This window comes from Helianthus annuus, chromosome 1, assembly GCF_002127325.2.
Source record: "Helianthus annuus cultivar XRQ/B chromosome 1, HanXRQr2.0-SUNRISE, whole genome shotgun sequence".
Taxonomy (NCBI): Eukaryota; Viridiplantae; Streptophyta; class Magnoliopsida; order Asterales; family Asteraceae; genus Helianthus; species Helianthus annuus.
The window spans coordinates 140,126,023-140,147,404 of record NC_035433.2 but is presented as its reverse complement, the minus strand read 5'-3'; the positions used below and the strand labels follow the sequence as shown (position 1 = coordinate 140,147,404).

The following is a 21,382-nucleotide window of genomic DNA, read 5'->3' as shown; positions in this document are numbered from 1 at the left end:
TACTGCGGACATTCCTCCATCCAACCCAGATGATCCTATTGATTTAGAATCAAGCCCCGAGCGCCTGGTACGGAAGAGAGCATGAAAAAGAAAACAGAGTGATGCTGATCCTGAAGGTCAGCCTGTGAAAAAGATTCAGAGGAAGAAGATTACCCGAAGGGGTAATCTTGATGCCTTTATTTCAGAACCTTTTTCTGGTAAGTGTTACTCCTTTGTTACCATTTTTCATGCTTCGAATTTTTGATTTATCTCTTTGTTCTTGCAGAAAAACCACAGTCTGTTGTTCCCACAGAACCATTACCAGTTAATGAAGAACTCCCACCTTCCCATCCGCGCGCCTCTGTTGTTGATCAATTAGAGAACACGGAGGTTCCTGAGAGCGAGGCGGAGAAAGCTGTTGGGGGTGAGATTCTTAATCCTGTTGTGGTTGCTGTGGAGGCGGAAAAAGTTACTAGCCCAGAGGTTGCGGATGGTGCTGGTAACCCCCAAACCCCTAATCTTGCAGCTCATGTTTCGGAGAAAGGGAAGACTGCTGAGGAGATCCCTGTTATCACTCCTCCTTCCAAGGCTTCTGGTTCTATGCCTGAGAACGTTGAGAAAGTTACTGTTGAGGACCAAGGCTCATTCTCTGATGCTAACAAGAATTCCCCAATCCGCCTAGATGAAACTCTGGGGGATTATTATTACAGAACTTATTCGGAAAAGGATGCTTCCGAAATTCATGTCCCTGTTTGGAATCTGAAGAAAGGTGACACTTTCTCAGATTGGCCCGTATGCCGGGACTGGTTGCAGGGAATTTTTCCGCCTGGAAAGATTAAGTTACAAGAGGGTCGTCTTCATGATCAAACTTACCATGCCTACCTTGAGGAGGTTGCTTCTTATACATCCACTACGCATTGCATAGTGCGTGAGTGGCACAATATGCATAAGGAGTGGGCTGCCTTTAAGGTATCTAAGAAGAAAGTTGCTGATGATGAGAACCGTGTTACCCAGATGAGGGCTAAACTGGAAGCTGATCAGGCCAAATTTGAGGTTGATCGAAAAATTGAAGAATAGTCCGGTGCGGGCTGGAAGAGAAAGGCGGAAGCCGAAGCTGCCCTTCTTTCCGAGGAGCGCAAGAACTGGAAGAAGATATGTGAGAAAGATAATGCCGAAAAGATGGGTCTCCGTAATGCTATCAATAATCTCAAGGCTGAAGTTGAGAAATTGAAGAAACAAGACGCGGAGATCAAAAATTTGAAGAAAGAAAAAGCTGATGCCGAATCTGCGCGAGATGAGGCACGTTCTCACAGGGAGCGAAATGAACAACGAGAGGTACATGCGTGCGCCACTCTTGCTCTTAGAGATAAAGAGATAGAAGAACTTACTGCTTTGCTTTTTGACCAGGAAGAACTCAATAAAAATTTGGAGCTTGCGCGTTCTGAGAAGACTGAAACTTCCCTCTATCTAGCTGAAACTGAGGAGAAGCTAGAAAATTTTGAAACGGCGCGAGCGACGGTGGAAAGTGAACTTGAGCCTTTGAAAAGTGATATGTTATGGCTGAAAGAACGCGGAATCGCAAGTGTAAGTTGTCTTCTACTTGTTTTTCTTGTGGAAATGCTCTGCGCTTTTCCCTTATTCACCTTTCTTGTTTTTATAGGTTGCTGAATCAGTGTTAAACTCCGAAGAACTAGATAAAACGGTTGCGCGTTTGGTGGTTGCTGCGCGAAATGACGGATATGCTCAAGGATATGCGGAATGCTCACACCATGTAGTTAGTGCCCTGAAGGTTGACTGGGATACTAGTAGAGCTGCTACTCATGGTGTTAATACTGATGCCGCCCTTGCAGCTATGAAGACAGAATTTAACAACTTGCAGCTTCCTATCATGGATCTGATAAATGTTGCTCTTCAGTCTGAAGACCATGTAGCACAACTGAAGGAAATCTTCCCTGATCGCGCTGAAGATGAAGATTTAGCATAGGTTTCTTCTTGTGGTTGTATGAACAATTTCTTTGTAGTTTTTTGGGATGCGTATCCCTTTTTTGTTAATGCGCTGCCGCGTAAGTTGTGACAACTCGTATTTTCAATCTTTCCATTTTTGGCAAGTCTACTTGTACTTTCTATTTTTGTAAGTTGTACCTTTGTGGTATTTGGTTTTATTCCCAAATTGTACATCGAGACTTGAAATCATAATGAAAGTGCATTATTTTATTCATATTTGTGTTTGAATGCTATGTATGGTCAAAACGATTAAAAACATGTCAAACTATGTTAAACACGTAAAAACAGTGAAAATACATCTTAATCTCAGCTCTCAAATTCATCATTGCCAAGAGATTACCCTAAACCGTACAAAAATCGGGAATTTATACGTTAATTCGGTAAAAATATCAAAATTTGGATTAAAATAATTTTTATATTATTTTATTAATATTTTAAATAAGTAAAATAATAATTAAAATTAAATAAATAAATATTTTAAACTGATTTTTTTATGAATTTTTTGAGTATTTTGGTTAGTTAAACTAACTCAATTAGTGAAAACCCAGTTAATTCAGCTAACTGGGTTAATTTTATCAAAGGGCAGCACTAACTGAGTTAGAAAACTCAGTTAGTGACTAACCCAGTTAGTCAGATCAACAGTTAATAAAAAAGGGGGTTTGAACCGCGTGGAACCGGAATCGAACTCGTGACCTTGACCTTAACAAACAGCGACTTAACCACTCGGCCGAGCATGCCACATCCGGCATATCTGGATGTCGAATTATATTTAACATGACATTAAATTCGCGAATTTAAATAAAACCGCCAACTGTTCATCTTCTTCTTCGACCTTTGAATGTTTACCGGAAAACCCGACCCTTCGTGGTTCGTAACCAACGTCTACAACTCTATATAAGCCGACCAAACCTCGATTCATAGTTCCTTTCACCCGATCATCCGAAACCGAAACCGAAACCACCTTCGCCGGAATCCTGCACAACCTCCGACCACCACCTCGCCGCCGGGAACCACCTCGCCGCCGTCTGTCGCCATTGCCGCCGTCTGTCGCCATTGCCGCCGTCTGCCGCCACCGGTGACCCCGTCCGGTAACCGTTTCGTTCCCGCTTTCTTATTTTATATATATTTACGGTTTCTATAATATTATTATTATTATTATGTTTATTAATATCATTATTATTATTATTATTATTATTATTATATATTAATATTTCCAGAAATGTTATTAAAACAGATTTAGTAATATTTTTAACAGAATTTCTGTTTTCTTTTATGAACAGGATTTTTATAAAATCAGAATTTATTTTTAATTTTTCAGAATTATTATTTAAAATCAGAAATTATTAATATTTAAATAATCCGAATTATTATTTTATTGAGATTCATTATTTTATTAAATCAGAATTTATACTTTAAAATCAGAATTATTATTTTATTAAATCAGAATTATCATTTATATATATATATATATATAATAATCAGAATTATTATTTTATATATATAATAATAGGAAATTATTATCTAAATAATCCAAAATTTTAGTATTTATAATATTATGGTAAAATCAGAAATATTGTTTTAATAATAACATATAAAAATCAGTATTTATTTTTACTCACTTATTTATAAATAAATTGTCATATACTTCATTAAATATAAAAAAAAATGAGATATATGATTATTATTTTTGTTAATATTAATTTAGAAATGCCTTGTTATTTAAATGACCTATAAATTCCCAATACTTAACAATCCTCAAAATTAATAGGGTAAATCTCTTGTGCACATTCTCTTGGGCAATCTCTTGTTTTTAATCTTTTCCAAGAAAAACGCAACGCAACCTAAGGTGAGTATACATGACCCATTTTCTATTTTATCACATTTTGGGTGCTGTATGCATTTCTATATCAAACACACTATGTTAAACATTTTTGCACCCTCAATCCACATTTCATGTGAATCTATTTGACTCATGTTAATCACGTTATGCTACTGTTAAACATTTATGACTGTGTGTTCATTAACTTTGCAAGCCTCCCCTAACAATGGCAGCGCTGTAGGTTGAGAAACGCCCCTCCCATAATATTATGGGTATTGTTAGGTTTATTCTATGTTACTCATGTTACCACCCTTCTAGGGTTAGGCTATGTTAATTGCGTTAAACTTTGGTTTGAACACATAGATTTCATCGTTACGAGTATAACTGTTAATATGAAATCATATAGTCACGTGGATTTGAGCATGTTAAACTATTTCAAACATATTATACTATATTCAAACTTGTATACTCGCCAACATGTTTTGTTGACTTTATTTTAAATGCATACTGCAGGATGAGGAAGTCAAGATTTGAAGAAATGAATAGGATGGCCTAGAAACCCACTTTTGAAATAAACTATGTTTAATGTTTGTTATTTCCTTTTATGACAATGTATGAAACTTTGCAATTTTAATAAATGAAATTTAATTATATTGTCACATGTAGTGTTATGATGTTTTGAGCAATTTGTTCGTCTCATCCCGATGTTCCCGCCATCGGTTGGGGTGTGACAGATTGGTATCAGAGTCATAACTATAGGGAATTAGGTAGAATTGCTATACTTTTCCCTAGTCTATAGTAGGAGTACTCTGATACCAGATTGGTATCAGAGCCATAACTATAGGGAATTAGGAAAAGTAGGAATACTTTTACCTAGTCTATAGTTTAGGAGCTTTCTCATTTATTTGCTGTTTAAGACAATATTCCCTTCTCTCTTCCTTGCTTCCCTCTATTCTTTTGGACTTCTAATATACAAGCCTTTCCTAAGGCTAACACAATACACACATGGAAGCTTTGAAGACACTCATGTAACATAATCGAAATGATTCAGCAAGATAGGGGTGATTCCCACACTTGGTGATGATTTTCACTCAGCTATACTTTGATTTTTGCACGAAATCTATCCTCAAGTTAGGAGTTATATCCAAACCTTGATGGGAGTTTCCATTTCATATTCTAGTGGACCCTCATCTTTGGATGAGTACCAACCACATCAGGGTACGATGTTATCAAGTTAGAGGTGAAACTCGCATCTTGTTTAACTAGTCCCACTCCTCGATTTTTATTCTCGCCAAAGTTTCGATTTTCCCAATCGATTAAGGACGTGTAGTAACTAGAAGGACAAATATCGTTAATCGCTTCTCGATGAGAGTATTTGTCTATTAGGCCAAAGCACGCTTCCTTAATTTGAAAAGGATTTCGATTCACTTTGGAATAGTCTTATGTTACGTTCCGTGACAATCCATATTTTTATGATAAATCTCTTTTTATGTTATCTCAATTATCATGTGATTTACATTTGAGCGTTATCTTCATTTCAAGTATAGGAACACGAATCACGTTATTGTCGCAATCTAAAACAATTAATAATTACTCCTTCGTGAACAAACTAAATTTACGATGCTTTCATTATCAATGTTACCCTGCGTGAAATTCATGATTATGCTGTGTGAAACTAAATGATCCTTTTATGTGCTATATGAAACTATATGCTATGTGATGCATTCATGAAAACAATTTTCTTAAACAAACATTATGATCAAGTCTCATCTATTCTCTCTTTTGAATCTTTAGATGTTATTTTTTTCAAAAGTCTTTCTCTTAGATTTCGAGGACGAAATCTCCTAAAGTAGGGGAGACTGTGACACCTCGTATTTTCAATCTTTCCATTTTTGGCAAGTCTACTTGTACTTTCTATTTTTGTAAGTTGTACCTTTGTGGTATTTGGTTTTATTCCCAAATTGTACCTCGAGACTTGAAATCATAATGAAAGTGCATTATTTTATTCATATTTGTATTTGAATGCTATGTATGGTCAAAACGATTAAAAACATGTCAAACTATGTTAAACACGTAAAAACAGTGAAAATACATCTTAATCTCAGCTCTCAAATTCATCATTGCCAAGAGATTACCCTAAACCGTACAAAAATCGGGAATTTATACGTTAATTCGGTAAAAATATCAAAATTTGGATTAAAATAATTTTTATATTATTTTATTAATATTTTAAATAAGTAAAATAATAATTAAAATTAAATAAATAAATATTTTAAACTGATTTTTTTTATGAATTTTTTGAGTATTTTGGTTAGTTAAACTAACTCAATTAGTGAAAACCCAGTTAATTCAGCTAACTGGGTTAATTTTATCAAAGGGCAGCACTAACTGAGTTAGAAAACTCAGTTAGTGACTAACCCAGTTAGTCAGATCAACAGTTAATAAAAAAGGGAGTTTGAACCGCGTGGAACCGGAATCGAACTCGTGACCTTGACCTTAACAAACAGCGACTTAACCACTCGGCCGGGCATGCCACATCCGGCATATCTGGATGTCGAATTATATTTAACATGACATTAAATTCGCGAATTTAAATAAAACCGCCACCTGTTCATCTTCTTCTTCGACCTTTGAATGTTTACCGGAAAACCCGACCCTTCGTGGTTCGTAACCAACGTCTACAACTCTATATAAGCCGACCAAACCTCGATTCATAGTTCCTTTCACCCGATCATCCGAAACCGAAACCGAAACCACCTTCGCCGGAATCCTGCACAACCTCCGACCACCACCTCGCCGCCGGGAACCACCTCGCCGCCGTCTGTCGCCATTGCCGCCGTCTGCCGCCACCGGTGACCCCGTCCGGTAACCGTTTCGTTCCCGCTTTCTTATTTTATATATATTTACGGTTTCTATATTATTATTATTATTATTATTATTATGTTTATTAATATCATTATTATTATTATTATTATATATTAATATTTCCAGAAATGTTATTAAAACAGATTTAGTAATATTTTTAACAGAATTTCTGTTTTCTTTTATGAACAGGATTTTTATAAAATCAGAATTTATTTTTAATTTTTCAGAATTATTATTTAAAATCAGAAATTATTAATATTTAAATAATCCGAATTATTATTTTATTGAGATTCATTATTTTATTAAATCAGAATTTATACTTTAAAATCAGAATTATTATTTTATTAAATCAGAATTATCATTTATATATATATATATAATAATCAGAATTATTATTTTATATATATAATAATAGGAAATTATTATCTAAATAATCCAAAATTTTAGTATTTATAATATTATGGTAAAATCAGAAATATTGTTTTAATAATAACATATAAAAATCAGGATTTATTTTTACTCACTTATTTATAAATAAATTGTCATATACTTCATTAAATATAAAAAAAATGAGATATATGATTATTATTTTTGTTAATATTAATTTAGAAATGCCTTGTTATTTAAATGACCTATAAATTCCCAATACTTAACAATCCTCAAAATTAATAGGGTAAATCTCTTGTGCACATTCTCTTGGGCAATCTCTTGTTTTTAATCTTTTCCAAGAAAAACGCAACGCAACCTAAGGTGAGTATACATGACCCATTTTCTATTTTATCACATTTTGGGTGTTGTATGCATTTCTATATCAAACACACTATGTTAAACATTTTTGCACCCTCAATCCACATTTCATGTGAATCTATTTGACTCATGTTAATCACGTTATGCTACTGTTAAACATTTATGACTGTGTGTTCATTAACTTTGCAAGCCTCCCCTAACAATGGCAGCGCTGTAGGTTGAGAAACGCCCCTCCCATAATATTATGGGTATTGTTAGGTTTATTCTATGTTACTCATGTTACCACCCTTCTAGGGTTAGGCTATGTTAATTGCGTTAAACTTTGGTTTGAACACATAGATTTCATCGTTACGAGTATAACTGTTAATATGAAATCATATAGTCACGTGGATTTGAGCATGTTAAACTATTTCAAACATATTATACTATATTCAAACTTGTATACTCGCCAACATGTTTTGTTGACTTTATTTTAAATGCATACTGCAGGATGAGGAAGTCAAGATTTGAAGAAATGAATAGGATGGCCTAGAAACCCACTTTTGAAATAAACTATGTTTAATGTTTGTTATTTCCTTTTATGACAATGTATGAAACTTTGCAATTTTAATAAATGAAATTTAATTATATTGTCACATGTAGTGTTATGATGTTTTGAGCAATTTGTTCGTCTCATCCCGATGTTTCCGCCATCGGTTGGGGTGTGACATAAGTAACATGTCACACCCCGATTTCCACACGTTTCAACGGTGGGCCCGGTGGGGGATTACCGTGACGTAGTTGGCAACAATACAGTCAAACAACACAATATTTAAATGCACAGCGGAAGCAAAAGATAGATATATTTCAACTGAATATAATTATAATATCGTGTATCACAAGTAGTTGAAATAATCCACAGGAGATCAAAATAAAATAGGAAATAATGTTCAACAGTTTGACGTCCAAGCTTGAGGGACTTATTGCGGACGCTAGGAGGAAGCCAGCCTATTTCGCTTAGTACCTGCACTTTAACCTTTTTTGGAAAAATACGTCAGTTTACACTGGTAAATACATTCAACCGACACTTTTTGAAAAATGTTTAAACGGTGGAGGATTTCTTCCTGCTCCGGTGGGGAAAAACGTGGCTGCTGCGATAGGTGCTGAGCCGGAGGTCTAGCAAGTATTGGATACCCATGAGTTGAGTATCCCATTCCCCAAGGTGTTTCATAAGGTACCTCAGGATGAAGGGCGTGGTAGTTTGCCGCTGCTTCAATGTATGGGTCGCCACCAATATAGTTGTAGTGAGTGTGAGCTGGCTGCTCAAACGGGTTGTACGCTGTGGAACCGGTGTATGCAGGTATCGGGTTATCATAACCAAATGGTGGCGGAGGTGGTGCAACTGGTGCAGAATTCACCTCTGCAGCTGGGTTAGAAGGTCCACCCATTTGTGGGTCTTCATGCAGTGGCGGATAATGACTGCCACTGGAGTGTCGAGGGGTGCTAAAGTGGAAATCCCCTCTTCGTGCGGATATCCGTGCGCCTGATCTCCTACGCCGTGGTAGTTCTGGAGGTGCTTGATGAACTGGCGGCGGTGGAGGCGGTGGCGTGACTGCCACGAAACGTGAATCCTCGGAGGGATCATGCTGCTGCTGTTGTTGCTGTTCATGAGGCGATGAATGGTGAGAGGGTGTAAAGTACCACTCACACTGGCTGAACCTTGCTTGAAAGCTGTCTGGACCCTGATAGGGTGTCCCATGGAAGGATGATCCATCAGAGATCTCGATTGGATGGTTGGGGGTACCTCTTGCAGGTTCGATAGGATCCGTATCCTCGTCCATGTCCATCGCATTGTCTTCGGAGAAATGGTCCTCTGGTCCTAGAGGGTTAAAACTCACTGGTTCTTGGACATAGTTTGCCGGGTTGAACCGGCCCTGAAAGAAAGGAGTGGGGTCGCCAAAGGAACGGTGCAAAACAGAACGCTGGAGAGGTATATATGAAGGTTGAGGGTTATCGGGCTCGTTTTCCGAGTTCGCCCCAAAAGAGTGACGGTATGAAGGTGTCGAACTGTGTGAGGTAGACCACCTAGCGGGCTCAAAGAGGTTCCTCCTGTTCCTCTGAGGTTCGGCACTCCTTGTGCTGGAATGAGCTCGCATGTGTGAAGGCCCGGCCTCGTGATCGTTGTGGGTAATGATTGGCCGTTTGCCTCTTCCTCCTCTTCTGATTGCTGGTGGCATATTTCCTGCTTAAATAATTTTAAATCAACAACAAACAATAAAGGACAAACTAGAACACCAATTCGAATTCGTCCTATGTTCTTGTCTAGACTCGAGTATGTGCAATTGTGTCATTGAGATTACACACATGAGGATAGTGTTTAATTCACTCAACGTTGGCTCTGATACCAACCTGTCACACCCCGATTTCCACACGTTTCACCGGTGGGCCCGGTGGGGGATTACCGTGACGTAGTTGGCAACAATACAGTCAAACAACACAATATTTAAATGCACAGCGGAAGCAAAAGATAGATATATTTCAACTGAATATAATTGTAATATCGTGTATCACAAGTAGTTGAAATAATCCACATGGGATCAAAATAAAATAGGAAATAATGTTCAACAGTTTGACGTCCAAGCTTGCGGGACTTATTGCGGACGCTAGGAGGAAGCCAGCCTATTTCGCTTAGTACCTGCACTTTAACCTTTTTGGGAAAATACGTCAGTTTACACTGGTAAATACATTCAACCGACACTTTTTGAAAAAGGTTTAATAAATTGATTTGAATGCACGTGGCACAAACTTTTATAACTTGGGATAATTATTGTATCATAATACTTGTAAACGAATTACATGTTTCTTTGCGTTCAGTAGCCTGTTCCGCAGACCGAGTTAAAGACTAATAGACACACCACAGGTATAATACTCACAAGGTTAATCCTTAAGTGAGATACCATTTTTCATATGCAGCTGTCAGGTGTACGCCTACACCTCGTGCTTAGGTCGTGGCCATCTCGTAAGATGATGCCAAGGATATCCAGGACATGGTCATTAACCCCCCAAAGGCTTTAAGCAAACAAATCAAATTTTTAACGGGTCATCTTGATAATACTTAACCACTAATCGATTAAGATCAAAAGCCCGACCAAGCGGTATTTTATATACCGTACCCCAAGCCCGTATAGGGAAATAAGTTAAAAGTATTTACCTTTGCAAGTATAATTCACAAACGGCTAATGCAAGTAGCTTTTACCGGGTCTCCTATTCTGGAACGAAGGTTTATAATAACCTATTAGAATCCTAACGGGTCTTAGATTAAGCTTAAACTTAGACCGGTTAGTTTTAATGAAAGATATGGTTCGAACGCACGATTAAGCGAAGACCGGAATAAAATGTGATTTAGACCCGACAAGTTTGAAGACTTGTTTAATATGGGTAATCCAATCACATTCTGGATTTTGAGATAAAAATGACAAGTTTGACCCGTTTCGACTAATTTATGTAAACTAGTTACATAAACCGAACCGAACGCGTAAAGGCGTAACGGGTAACCGTAAGAGTCCTACACAGGTTTCCTAAGTTAATATGCTCTAAAGAGGTTGCGATATCAGTAGGATACCTTCCATTATGCCTATAACGAGTTTAATCCCAATATATGCCCTGTAGGGGTATTTTGGTCATTTTAAAGATTATAAAAGAGATTTCCGGGTTATATAGGAAATCTGAGTTTTCTGACCAGGTTATAAAGTTCAAAATACTTTATTTATTATATGAAATCAGTAGCAATTAGATTCGGGTCAAAATACCATGTGGAACTCATTTGAGGTCCGAAAAGGGTATATTCGGTATTTACCGAATCAACGTCATAACCGCAGGTTATGAGCAGGTTAAAAATAATTAAAAATATTTAAAAATACCAAAATATTATTTTACATCAGGGTGTAAAAGGTTTGGTGTCGAAATTTGGGTTTTGATAGGCTTTATGCTAAGTGCGCCGTTTAATTAACAAAGTTTTTCTTAATTGCGCTATTTAGCATAACTCCTATTCTAGACCTCGGATTGACATGAAACTTTAGGGACATGTTTAGGAATCAGTAACTAAGGTTAGTGTCCTTTCACATATCCAAAATTCTCGTTTTAAGGTCGAAAGGGCATTATGGTCAACTTTAAGCATATAACGAAAATGTGCAAACGACTCGGACAAACAACGAACCAGCCACAGAGGGTTATACCATCATGTAACCTGGTCCTAAGAGAGTCCTAAGGCATATCTAAATCATACCAAATCAGGTCAGAACTGAAGTCAAAGCAAAAGTCAAAGTTTTGCGACTTTCGGTTCCGAACCGGGTCAAAACAGTAAATGGTCGGATCAAACAAGCTTAGACCAGTTATAATACTTATTATCAAGTTATATGAGTGATAAAACAGGTTATACGCTGTAACGCCCTAAAACGCTTTAACCAAAAGTTGCAGCGGAGTTACGAACTTAAAAATTTTCTTTCATCATATTCATTCTAACATACTTAGAATTACATTAAATCACTCTTTTACATTAAATACATTAATGCTTTCTAAAAATTTATAAAAATCGGACATACTACTATTAATTTTCGTGACCATGCACCCACATGTACAATCCATCTCTTGACTCGATCTTCAACCTTTTTCACTTCATGACGAGAATCCACCGTTCTGTACAACCTGCAGACACCACGTACAATCACATCATTAGCAACCGGTGTCATCATATATAAAATTTAAACATGCATAATTAGGCATTAACATATCGTGCTTTCGCTTATGTTAGTCCATTCATCCATCCGTTCGGTCCACCCGCATTGGATTTCGGCGCCTACCTTCAACTTCCAACACTAGTATACCTGCATTCCTTATTTCATTCTAAATAGGAAAACGGTTAGCATCATTAGATTTCATTCGTACGAACATATCCATGTATATGCATAACAAGTCTCACTCATTTGTACATATAACTAAATTCCAATTCATGCATACATACCCTTTCTATTTGTATCTGTGCTTACAACTTACATTCTACACAATATTACTTACAATCCTAAACACACACGTCTATACATGTAATTTGCATACACGTAATTCTCCCTACTTACGAGTTTATAGTCATACTCTCCTATGATTCCCAATTACTTACTTACAAACTAACCCATACCTACGCGTATAACTACTTATTTCATCTTTATGCATAATACCATCATGTAAGCTTTTTTCTTACCTATACTTAATAGAAACTATTTCTTAATCATTTTCAACACATTTACCGTAAACTTACCTTATCACTTCCATTGTATCATACTTTCCCACATGATTCACAATAATCATTAACTATAATACATTTTACATCCAAAGTGTAAGTTCGGGATTCACTTACCTTGCGCGCCCGTATTTGCGTTCGCTTATTTGATTGAGTCTTCGTAGCCCGTTAGCCTTCAACGCTCCCATCCATCTTGACATGATTCCTATACACTCATGTCATTACATTCACATTCTTATTAGCATATATGCTTATACTTATGAACAACCATATCAAATTCACATCTAACACACGACCTACACAAAGCATACTCAACATCATTAATTCATTTAAACAAGCATAAAGCATACTCGACATCATCCCTACATAATCTTCACATGAACTATATATGTTTACCCATTACCTGCATACAATTTCACTTATTATTGCCTTTTAGACATTTCATCAAACACTTGGCGTGCGTACTACTTCCTAAGCATAATGTACAAGTGTTTTAAGCATGTTCTTCCTTATTTCATCTTATGAACTATCACATTCAAACAAAATCTCATAATCATAAATTTCACTTCAAGTTTAACTATCTTAGTCTATCATGCAACACCTTATACAACACAAGATTACACTATAACATCTTCAAGTTCATCATGATCATCATCTTCACACTCATGCAATGGGTTTCATTCTAAATCACCCAATTACTTGAAATTATTCATAACACAAGTTCTATTTGGTGTTTCTAACACCTCTACATGCTTAATTTCATACAATTTCATGGATTGATCATAACCCACTTCAAACAAGATCACCAAATCTAAGTTTTAAGACATACCTTATGATCCCCTTGTGGAGGTGATCATTAATTCATGTTCGGTTGTGAATTTGGGCTTCGTTTAGCCTTTCAATTTGGAGATTTTGATGAAGTTTAGGGTTTTGGCTCCATGGAGCTTTCCCTGCTCGTTCATGAACACACACACGATGTGTGTGTATGTGTGTGTGTTGTTTTTCTTTTAACACAACAACTTTCAAGTTGTTCACTTTGGTCCCTCATGATTCATTTTAATTAAATAAGGCTTCAACTCTTCTCTTACTACTAACGAGACCAATAATCAACTAGGTTAATTATTCCTAGTAAATCCTCATTTTTCAGGTTAACTTTTCTCATTAACGGTACCTTACCCGTTTCTTAATAGTAACCGGGTCTAAATTACCAAACCCGTTTTTGGGGTGTTACATACGCCATCTACATTGTTAATTATGCGTTAAATCGAAAATTAGCATTCTGTTGACTTTTTCTAAGCAACTTTGACCCGACATTTGGACTAGTTAGAGTGGGAATCTGTAATAACTCTCACTAAAATTAAGGCTTAGGGTGGTAATTAGCTATTAAGAAAACCCTAAATGAGAAACCCAAGTAATTCTGCACTAACCCTAAAATTTTCGAAACAATCGGAATCAGGATCAGGGCCCCTAAAACTCAGGGGGGGTTAAACCCTAATCGATATTATCCTCTAAATTCGTTGTCTGAATTGAATTAAGCAAAACTGTCAACTCACCCAAGCTACTGGACACGAAACCTACCCTACCCTAAATTGGCATCCCAGGCGATACGCGGGAGGTTCCCCGAATTCTTCCGCGACACGCGGGAGATGCAAATTTTCAGTATAAATAGAGGGCCTTGGGACTTGAATCTGGGAGTTGAAACGACGTAAAATTGTTGTCTGTACGTCGAGTTAAGGTCGTTTTACTACAAATAAACACACACTAATATCGAATCACTGCCGCGGAACAGGGTAATTACTCGATCGCTATTACGATTCATTTTCCGAGATCAATATATCCAAAGAATGTTTAAGTGCTGCCCACATTAGGGTTATACTTTGTCCTTCGTCGTTAATTCGATGAATGAGTTTAAGTATCGCACTTTGTCGTTCATTGTGAGAATTTGATCTTGTGAGTTATCGTAACTGCTGTATTGATCACTAACCCTGTTTTGTGTGCATTATTGTTGAAATTAGGTTAACAGGGCTAAATCATATTCTATCCATACTAAATCTGCAATGTGAGTCATTCTCTTTTTATCAACTATTTTACAATACTCCAAATCATTTTTCAGAGTTATAATTACAGTGATTAAGTTTATGTAATCACCAAATTATAGCCGGTATGTGGGGTATTGTGCACAATATTATTATTATTGTTTCCTTCACATTAGGTGGGCGAGCCTAAAGTGATATACGTCACTCATTGGGACAGCCAATGGTGATATGACTACAGTCACAGAGCTGGTCTGTGACAAATACCTATTCTTGATAATTGGTTGATAATAAACATATGTAAAAACTCTTGATACTGTAAATTATAACAAATGTGTCGTTTTCAGTAAATAGAATGATTCACTCAGTATTTCCCCGCTGACAAAACCTTTTTCAAAGATGTTTCAGGTGATCTACTGTAAATCAGGAAAAGTGCTGAGGAGCATTTCAAGCTTAAAATAGTGGCTCAGGATAAAATAAAGAAATATGTTTTGAAATAAGGATTTATCACTAAAACTTATGCATTGTAAATTATCGGGGTTTATCCCGAATTGTGAAATAAAATAATCGGGAAAAGTTTTAGCTTTACAACGATCCTGATGTTAAAATTTCCGCTGCTAAAATCACATAAATAAATATCATGTGATTTCTGTCCCGCGGCTCCTGAAACGGGTCAAACCGGGTAGGGGGCCGTGACAGAAATAAGGTGGTATCAGAGCCACTGAGTTAAGCTAATTAAGTACTTAATAGATACTTAATCTTTCCTGATTACTGTTATGTGATTATGTGTTTTTAATTGACTATTTGTTAGTTGCAGTATGGGTAAGCAAAAGTTGAAAGATATCTATCTTAAACTAGATAGGTCAGTCTACGAAGAGGGAAGTTCATCCAAAACTAAATTTTCAAAGCTCCCTACAATTCCTGAAGAAGGAATATTTGTGCGTAAAGCACAGTATGAAAATCCACTTTCTCCTAGAAAAAGGAGTATGATTATTAAGAAAAGTAAGGAGCAAATCCGAGAAAAGAGGATTAAAAAGGAAACCCAGGAGATAATTAATAAATCACCGTGGGAAGAAAAGTTAGATGAAAAATGGACAAATTTGTATATGCTAGCTATTGTAGCGGAAAATGCAAAACTTTAAAGTACTCTAAATCTAGTACTAGTACTTCTCAGTAAGTAGATAAATAAAGCTGAGTGTGTGTTCTTTCTTGTATTTTGTACAAATAATGTGCAATAAAATTTTGATGTTTATTTGTTAAACTTTGTTCCAAAGTTTTAACTTAGCATTTCTGTGCATTTTGCATATATGCTACACAGCATGAGTGAGATATCTGAAGCTTTTCAGAACCTCAATCTTTACCCGGTGAATATAGAAGTTTCCCAAGAGTTTACTAGATACTTTGCTGATGTGGACCAACCTGTAGAATTCCATGCTCCACCTTTGACAAAGCCAAAACGAAAGAAAAAGAAGAATTATGTATGGGGTAGTCGTATTCGTAGGAAAAAGCCAGTTCCGAAACTTCCTAAAATAAACAACCCTTTAGAAAAAGAAAAAGAAATTGTAATCAAGGAGAGTTCTAAACAACAAGAGATGGAAACTGAAGTTAGGAAAGATTCTAGGCAAATGGAAATACAGTTTGAGGAATATTCTAAGGAAATAGAAATGGAAGTAGGACAAGGTTCTAGACCAACTCAGATAGAAATCGGAGAGAGCTCCAATCAAAACCAAAACCAGGGAATAACTTTTCAGGATAAAATAGATTTTCTATTGGCAAACTGTGAAACTATTCAGCCTGTCAATACGAATGTTTTTACCTATCCTAGTGAAAATCCACTCCCTATAAATTTTGCACCAGCAATCCCAGACCCAATAGTCCACGCTCAACCTGTAGAAATGGAAGAATGGTGGACGAATGATTGGCAATTTCAAAATATTGTCAACGACCCTTATTCCTTCTTTCCGCAATTCGATCCAGAACCCCTACCTAATCCACCAATGAGCACTGAGAATAGGGCTGAACTTCGCCATTTCGGTGAAGAGTTGATGGATGCAGGGAATAGAATTAGGGAGATAGGGGGACAGATTGCTTGGAAGTATGATGAAAGGGAAATGCGTTTTTAGAACAACAAATGGTGAGGGATAGGAAGATGGTAAAACTATAGTTGTGTAATAGTATAGTAAATAGTGAAATCAGTCTGTAACATAACTCCAAATAAAACTTTGTAAATATCTGTGTGTAGTGATGCATACTATAACGGATATGAAATGGAATCGAGAAATCGATAGTTTTGACTTTATGTGCATTATGAATTTTCTGAGTGTTTGTGTATAAATTGCTATTTATCAAGATACTAATTAATATATATTATCAGATGGCTAATAATGGTAATGAACCGGTAAATGAAGCTAATCAGTCAGAGCAACATCCAGGGGATCAATATATGACTAGACAAGATATCGAAAATATTGTTGCTCAAGGGATAGCCAATGCTATTCCAGCATTTGTTGCTGCTGTAAAAAGTCCAATCGAACTGCAACATATCATTCCTAGTAAACGTACTACTGAAGATAACTTCAGTAATAGTATAAACGGTGGCCATAATCATGTTAATCATGATAATGAATCCCAGCACACGCCGCTCCCTAAGAAACAGAAAGCTACAACACCTGGTTGCACTTTCAAAGAATTCCTTGCTTGTAAACCCACCGAATTTGCAGGCAATGAAGGGGCAACTGCATCGCTGCGTTGGTTTGAGAAAACCGAAGCAGTAATTACAATAAGTAAGTGTGCCAAAGATGATCAGGTCATGTACGCATCGAATCTGTTTAAAGAAGGAGCACTGGAATGGTGGAACACTGTGTTACAAGCTAAAGGAAGAAATAGGGCTTATGCTATGACTTGGGAAGAATTCAAGAGTCTGGTAGAAAGAAAATTCTGGCCTGAGTATGAAAAGGAACAAATGGCAAATAAGTTCCTAACTCATCGGATGATGGGTGTGGATTGTCGTGGTTATACTTCGACATTTTTTGAATATGCTAGAGTAGTACCTAACCTGGCTTCGCCAGAATCGGTACTCATTTCTCGCTATATTTGGGGATTAATTAGCGAAATTCGAAATATCGTTAAGGCTGCGAGACCTCGCACTATTGACGATGCAGTAGAATTAGCTAACACCTTAACTGATGAACTGATACGCACACGAGACGAAGATAGGAAGAAGGAATTAGCTCAGAAAATTACCCAAGGATTTAGGATGGGTAATAGTAGTAATTTCAAGAAAAGAGGAACAGGGCAACCTTCAACTGTGCCATTTTGCAAAATTTGCAAAAAGAAACATTTTGGAAAATGTAACAAACTTTGCAATTTTTGCAAAACAACAGGACATCGGGAAGAAAACTGCAGAAAGAAATCCATAATTTGTTACAATTGTGGGGAAGCCGGACATATCAAACCAGAATGTCCTAAGTTAGTTAACCCAGTAGACAACAAACCCAAGGCAGCTGAAGGAGCTACTAAGAAGAATGCCAGAGCATTCCAGCTAACTACTCAAGAAGCAGAACTCATCCCGGATGTGATAGCCGGTACGTTTTTAGTTCACAACATTTATGCAAAAGTATTATTTGACTCTGGTGCAAACCAAAGTTTTATAAATACTTCATTCTGTCAAGCTCTTAAGTTACCTTTAACTACCGTTAGGCAGATTTTTACAGTCGAAACTGCAGATGGGAATTCAGTCAAAATCCATCAGGTTTTGCAAAAAGTAGAAATAGAACTCTTAGGTCATAAATTTACTGCAAACCTATTGCCTATGAAATTAGCCGAGTTTGATGTTGTGTTAGGAATGGATTGGTTAATAGCCAACCATGCTCAAATCATTTGTAATAGAAACTCTATAGAAATTCAAGCACCTACTGGAGAGATAATTAAGATTTCAGGAGATAAACCTCGAAAGCCACTGAAGTTCATATCAGTAATGAAAGTTGCTAATTATGAACGGAAGCAGGGAATAGTATATATGATTTCAGTAATCATTTGTACTAAAAGAAAAGAACTTAAGGAAATCCCTGTAGTCTCAGAATACCCAGATGTATTTCCAGAAGATTTACCTGGGTTACCACCAGATAGGGAGGTAGAATTTAGGATTCATCTAATTTCAGGAACTACACCGATAGCCAAGGCACCCTATCGATTAGCTCCTACCGAAATGTTAGAATTAAAGAAGCAATTAGATGAATTACTAAGCAAAGGATTTATACAACCTAGTTCATCCCCTTGGGGTGCACCAGTGTTGTTTGTGAAAAAGAAAGATGGATCAATGAGAATGTGTATCGATTATAGAGAGCTAAATAAGGTTACAATTAAGAATCGATACCCATTACCTAGGATTGATGATCTTTTCGATCAATTACAAGGCGCTAAATATTTTTCTAAGATAGACTTGCGCTCCGGATATCATCAATTAAAGGTTCAAGAAGAAGACATACCTAAAACCGCATTTAGGACTAGGTATGGACATTATGAGTTTACAGTCATGCCCTTTGGATTAACTAATGCACCCGCAACATTTATGGACATGATGAACAGGATCTGTAAACCATATTTGGATAAATTTGTAATTGTTTTCATAGACGATATACTTATTTATTCAAAAAGTCAGGTCGAACATTGCCAGCACTTGCATGCACTCTTAACTTTGTTAAGAAAAGAAAAGTTGTACGCTAAATTCTCAAAGTGTGAATTTTGGCTACAAGAAGTGCAATTCTTAGGACACATGGTGAATCACGAAGGTATTCACGTGGATCCTGCTAAGATAGAAGCAATTACCAATTGGAAGGTTCCGCAAACTGCAATGGAAATTAGAAGTTTTATAGGTTTGGCCGGTTATTATAGACGGTTTATTAAAGATTTTTCCAAAATAGTTGTACCATTAACTAAGCTAACCTGTAAAGCCACTAAGTTTGAGTGGGGACATAAACAAGAAGAAGCTTTCAGAATTTTAAAGCAGAAATTAACCAATGCACCAATCTTAGCCTTACCAGAAGGAACAGAAGATTTTGAGGTATATTGTGATGCTTCAAAATTAGGATACGGATGTGTGTTAATGCAACGCAAGAAGGTAATCGCGTATGCTTCCAGACAATTGAAAAAGCACGAGAAAAACTATACGATTCATGATTTAGAATTAGGAGCTATATTTTTTGCCCTTAAGATATGGAGACATTATCTGTATGGAAGTAAGTTTACTGTTTATACAGATCATAAGAGTTTAAGATATATACTTGGGCAAAAAGAGTTAAACATGAGGCAAAGAAGATGGATGGAAATCCTGAGTGATTACGATTGTGATATTCAATATCACGAAGGAAAGGCAAACGTAGTCGCAGACGCCTTAAGTCGTAAGTTCCATGAAAAGCAAAAGCGAGTCCGTGCTCTTAGAATAAATCTACAAGTAGATTTAATGGAACAATTGAAGGAAATTCAGGAAACGGCAATCAAGGACGATGCCGAAGGAATGAAAGGTTACCTAAAAGAATTAGAACAAGGAAAGGATGGAATCTGGAAATTCCATAACAGCAGAATTTGGGTACCTAAACAAGGAAATTTAAGATCAAAGATTTTAGAGGAAGCTCATAAATCTAGGTATACTATACACCCCCAAGAAACAATAAGATGTACCAAGATTTAAGAAAGAATTTTTGGTGGATAGGAATGAAAAAGGATATAGCCGAATACGTATCTAAGTGTTTAACCTGTTCACAAGTTAAAGCCGAACATAAAAAACCCTCAGGTCTACTACAACAGTTAGAAATACCGGTATGGAAATGGGAACTCATAACAATGGACTTTGTTACTAAGTTACCCAAGACCAGAAAAGGTAATGATGCCATTTGGGTAATCGTGGATCGATTAACCAAATCAACTCATTTTCTAGCAATAAAGGAAACCTTTAGTATGGAAAGGTTAGCCAAATTGTATGTAGATGAAATAGTATCCTTACATGGAGTTCCACTCTCCATTGTATCGGATAGAGATAGTCGTTTCACTTCCCGTTTCTGGACAAGTTTCCAAGAATCAATGGGAACCCGACTCAATCTAAGTACCGCATATCATCCACAAACGGACGGACAAAGTGAAAGGACGATCCAAACTCTGGAAGACATGCTCCGTGCATGTGTAATTGACTTTGTAGGTAATTGGGATAATCATTTACCATTAATTGAATTCTCCTATAACAATAGTTATCACTCAAGTATCGAAGCCGCTCCATTCGAAGCACTGTATGGACGCAAGTGCAGAACACCCGTATGTTGGGCGGAAATAGGAGAAAGTCAATTATCAGGTCTGGAAATTGTGCAAGAAACCACAGACAAGATAACTCAAATTAAGGAAAGATTGAAAACAGCCAGAGATCGCCAGAAAAGCTATGCAGACAATCGTCGCAAGCCACTCGAATTCCAGATAGGAGACAAAGTACTTTTGAAAGTATCTCCTTGGAAAGGAGTAGTACGATTCGGTAAGAAAGGAAAACTGAGTCCAAGATATGTTGGACCATTCCCAGTGATTCAACGAATCGGACCAGTTGCTTATCGCTTACAACTACCAGAAGAACTAGCTGGAGTACATGATGTATTTCATGTATCCAATCTTAAGAAATGTCTA

The 21,382-nt window shown here is 36.7% G+C and overlaps 1 long non-coding RNA gene across 1 annotated transcript; it reads right to left on the bottom strand.

Moving 5' to 3' along the window:
- Window positions 1-11,879: 11,879 nt before the first annotated feature.
- LOC110940498 lies at window positions 11,880-13,663 on the bottom strand. The gene is made up of 3 exons (XR_002593258.2): window positions 13,516-13,663; window positions 12,804-12,891; window positions 11,880-12,097 (listed from the first exon to the last, which is right to left on the bottom strand). It is a non-coding gene; the product is annotated as an uncharacterized LOC110940498 (long non-coding RNA).
- Window positions 13,664-21,382: the final 7,719 nt, after the last annotated feature.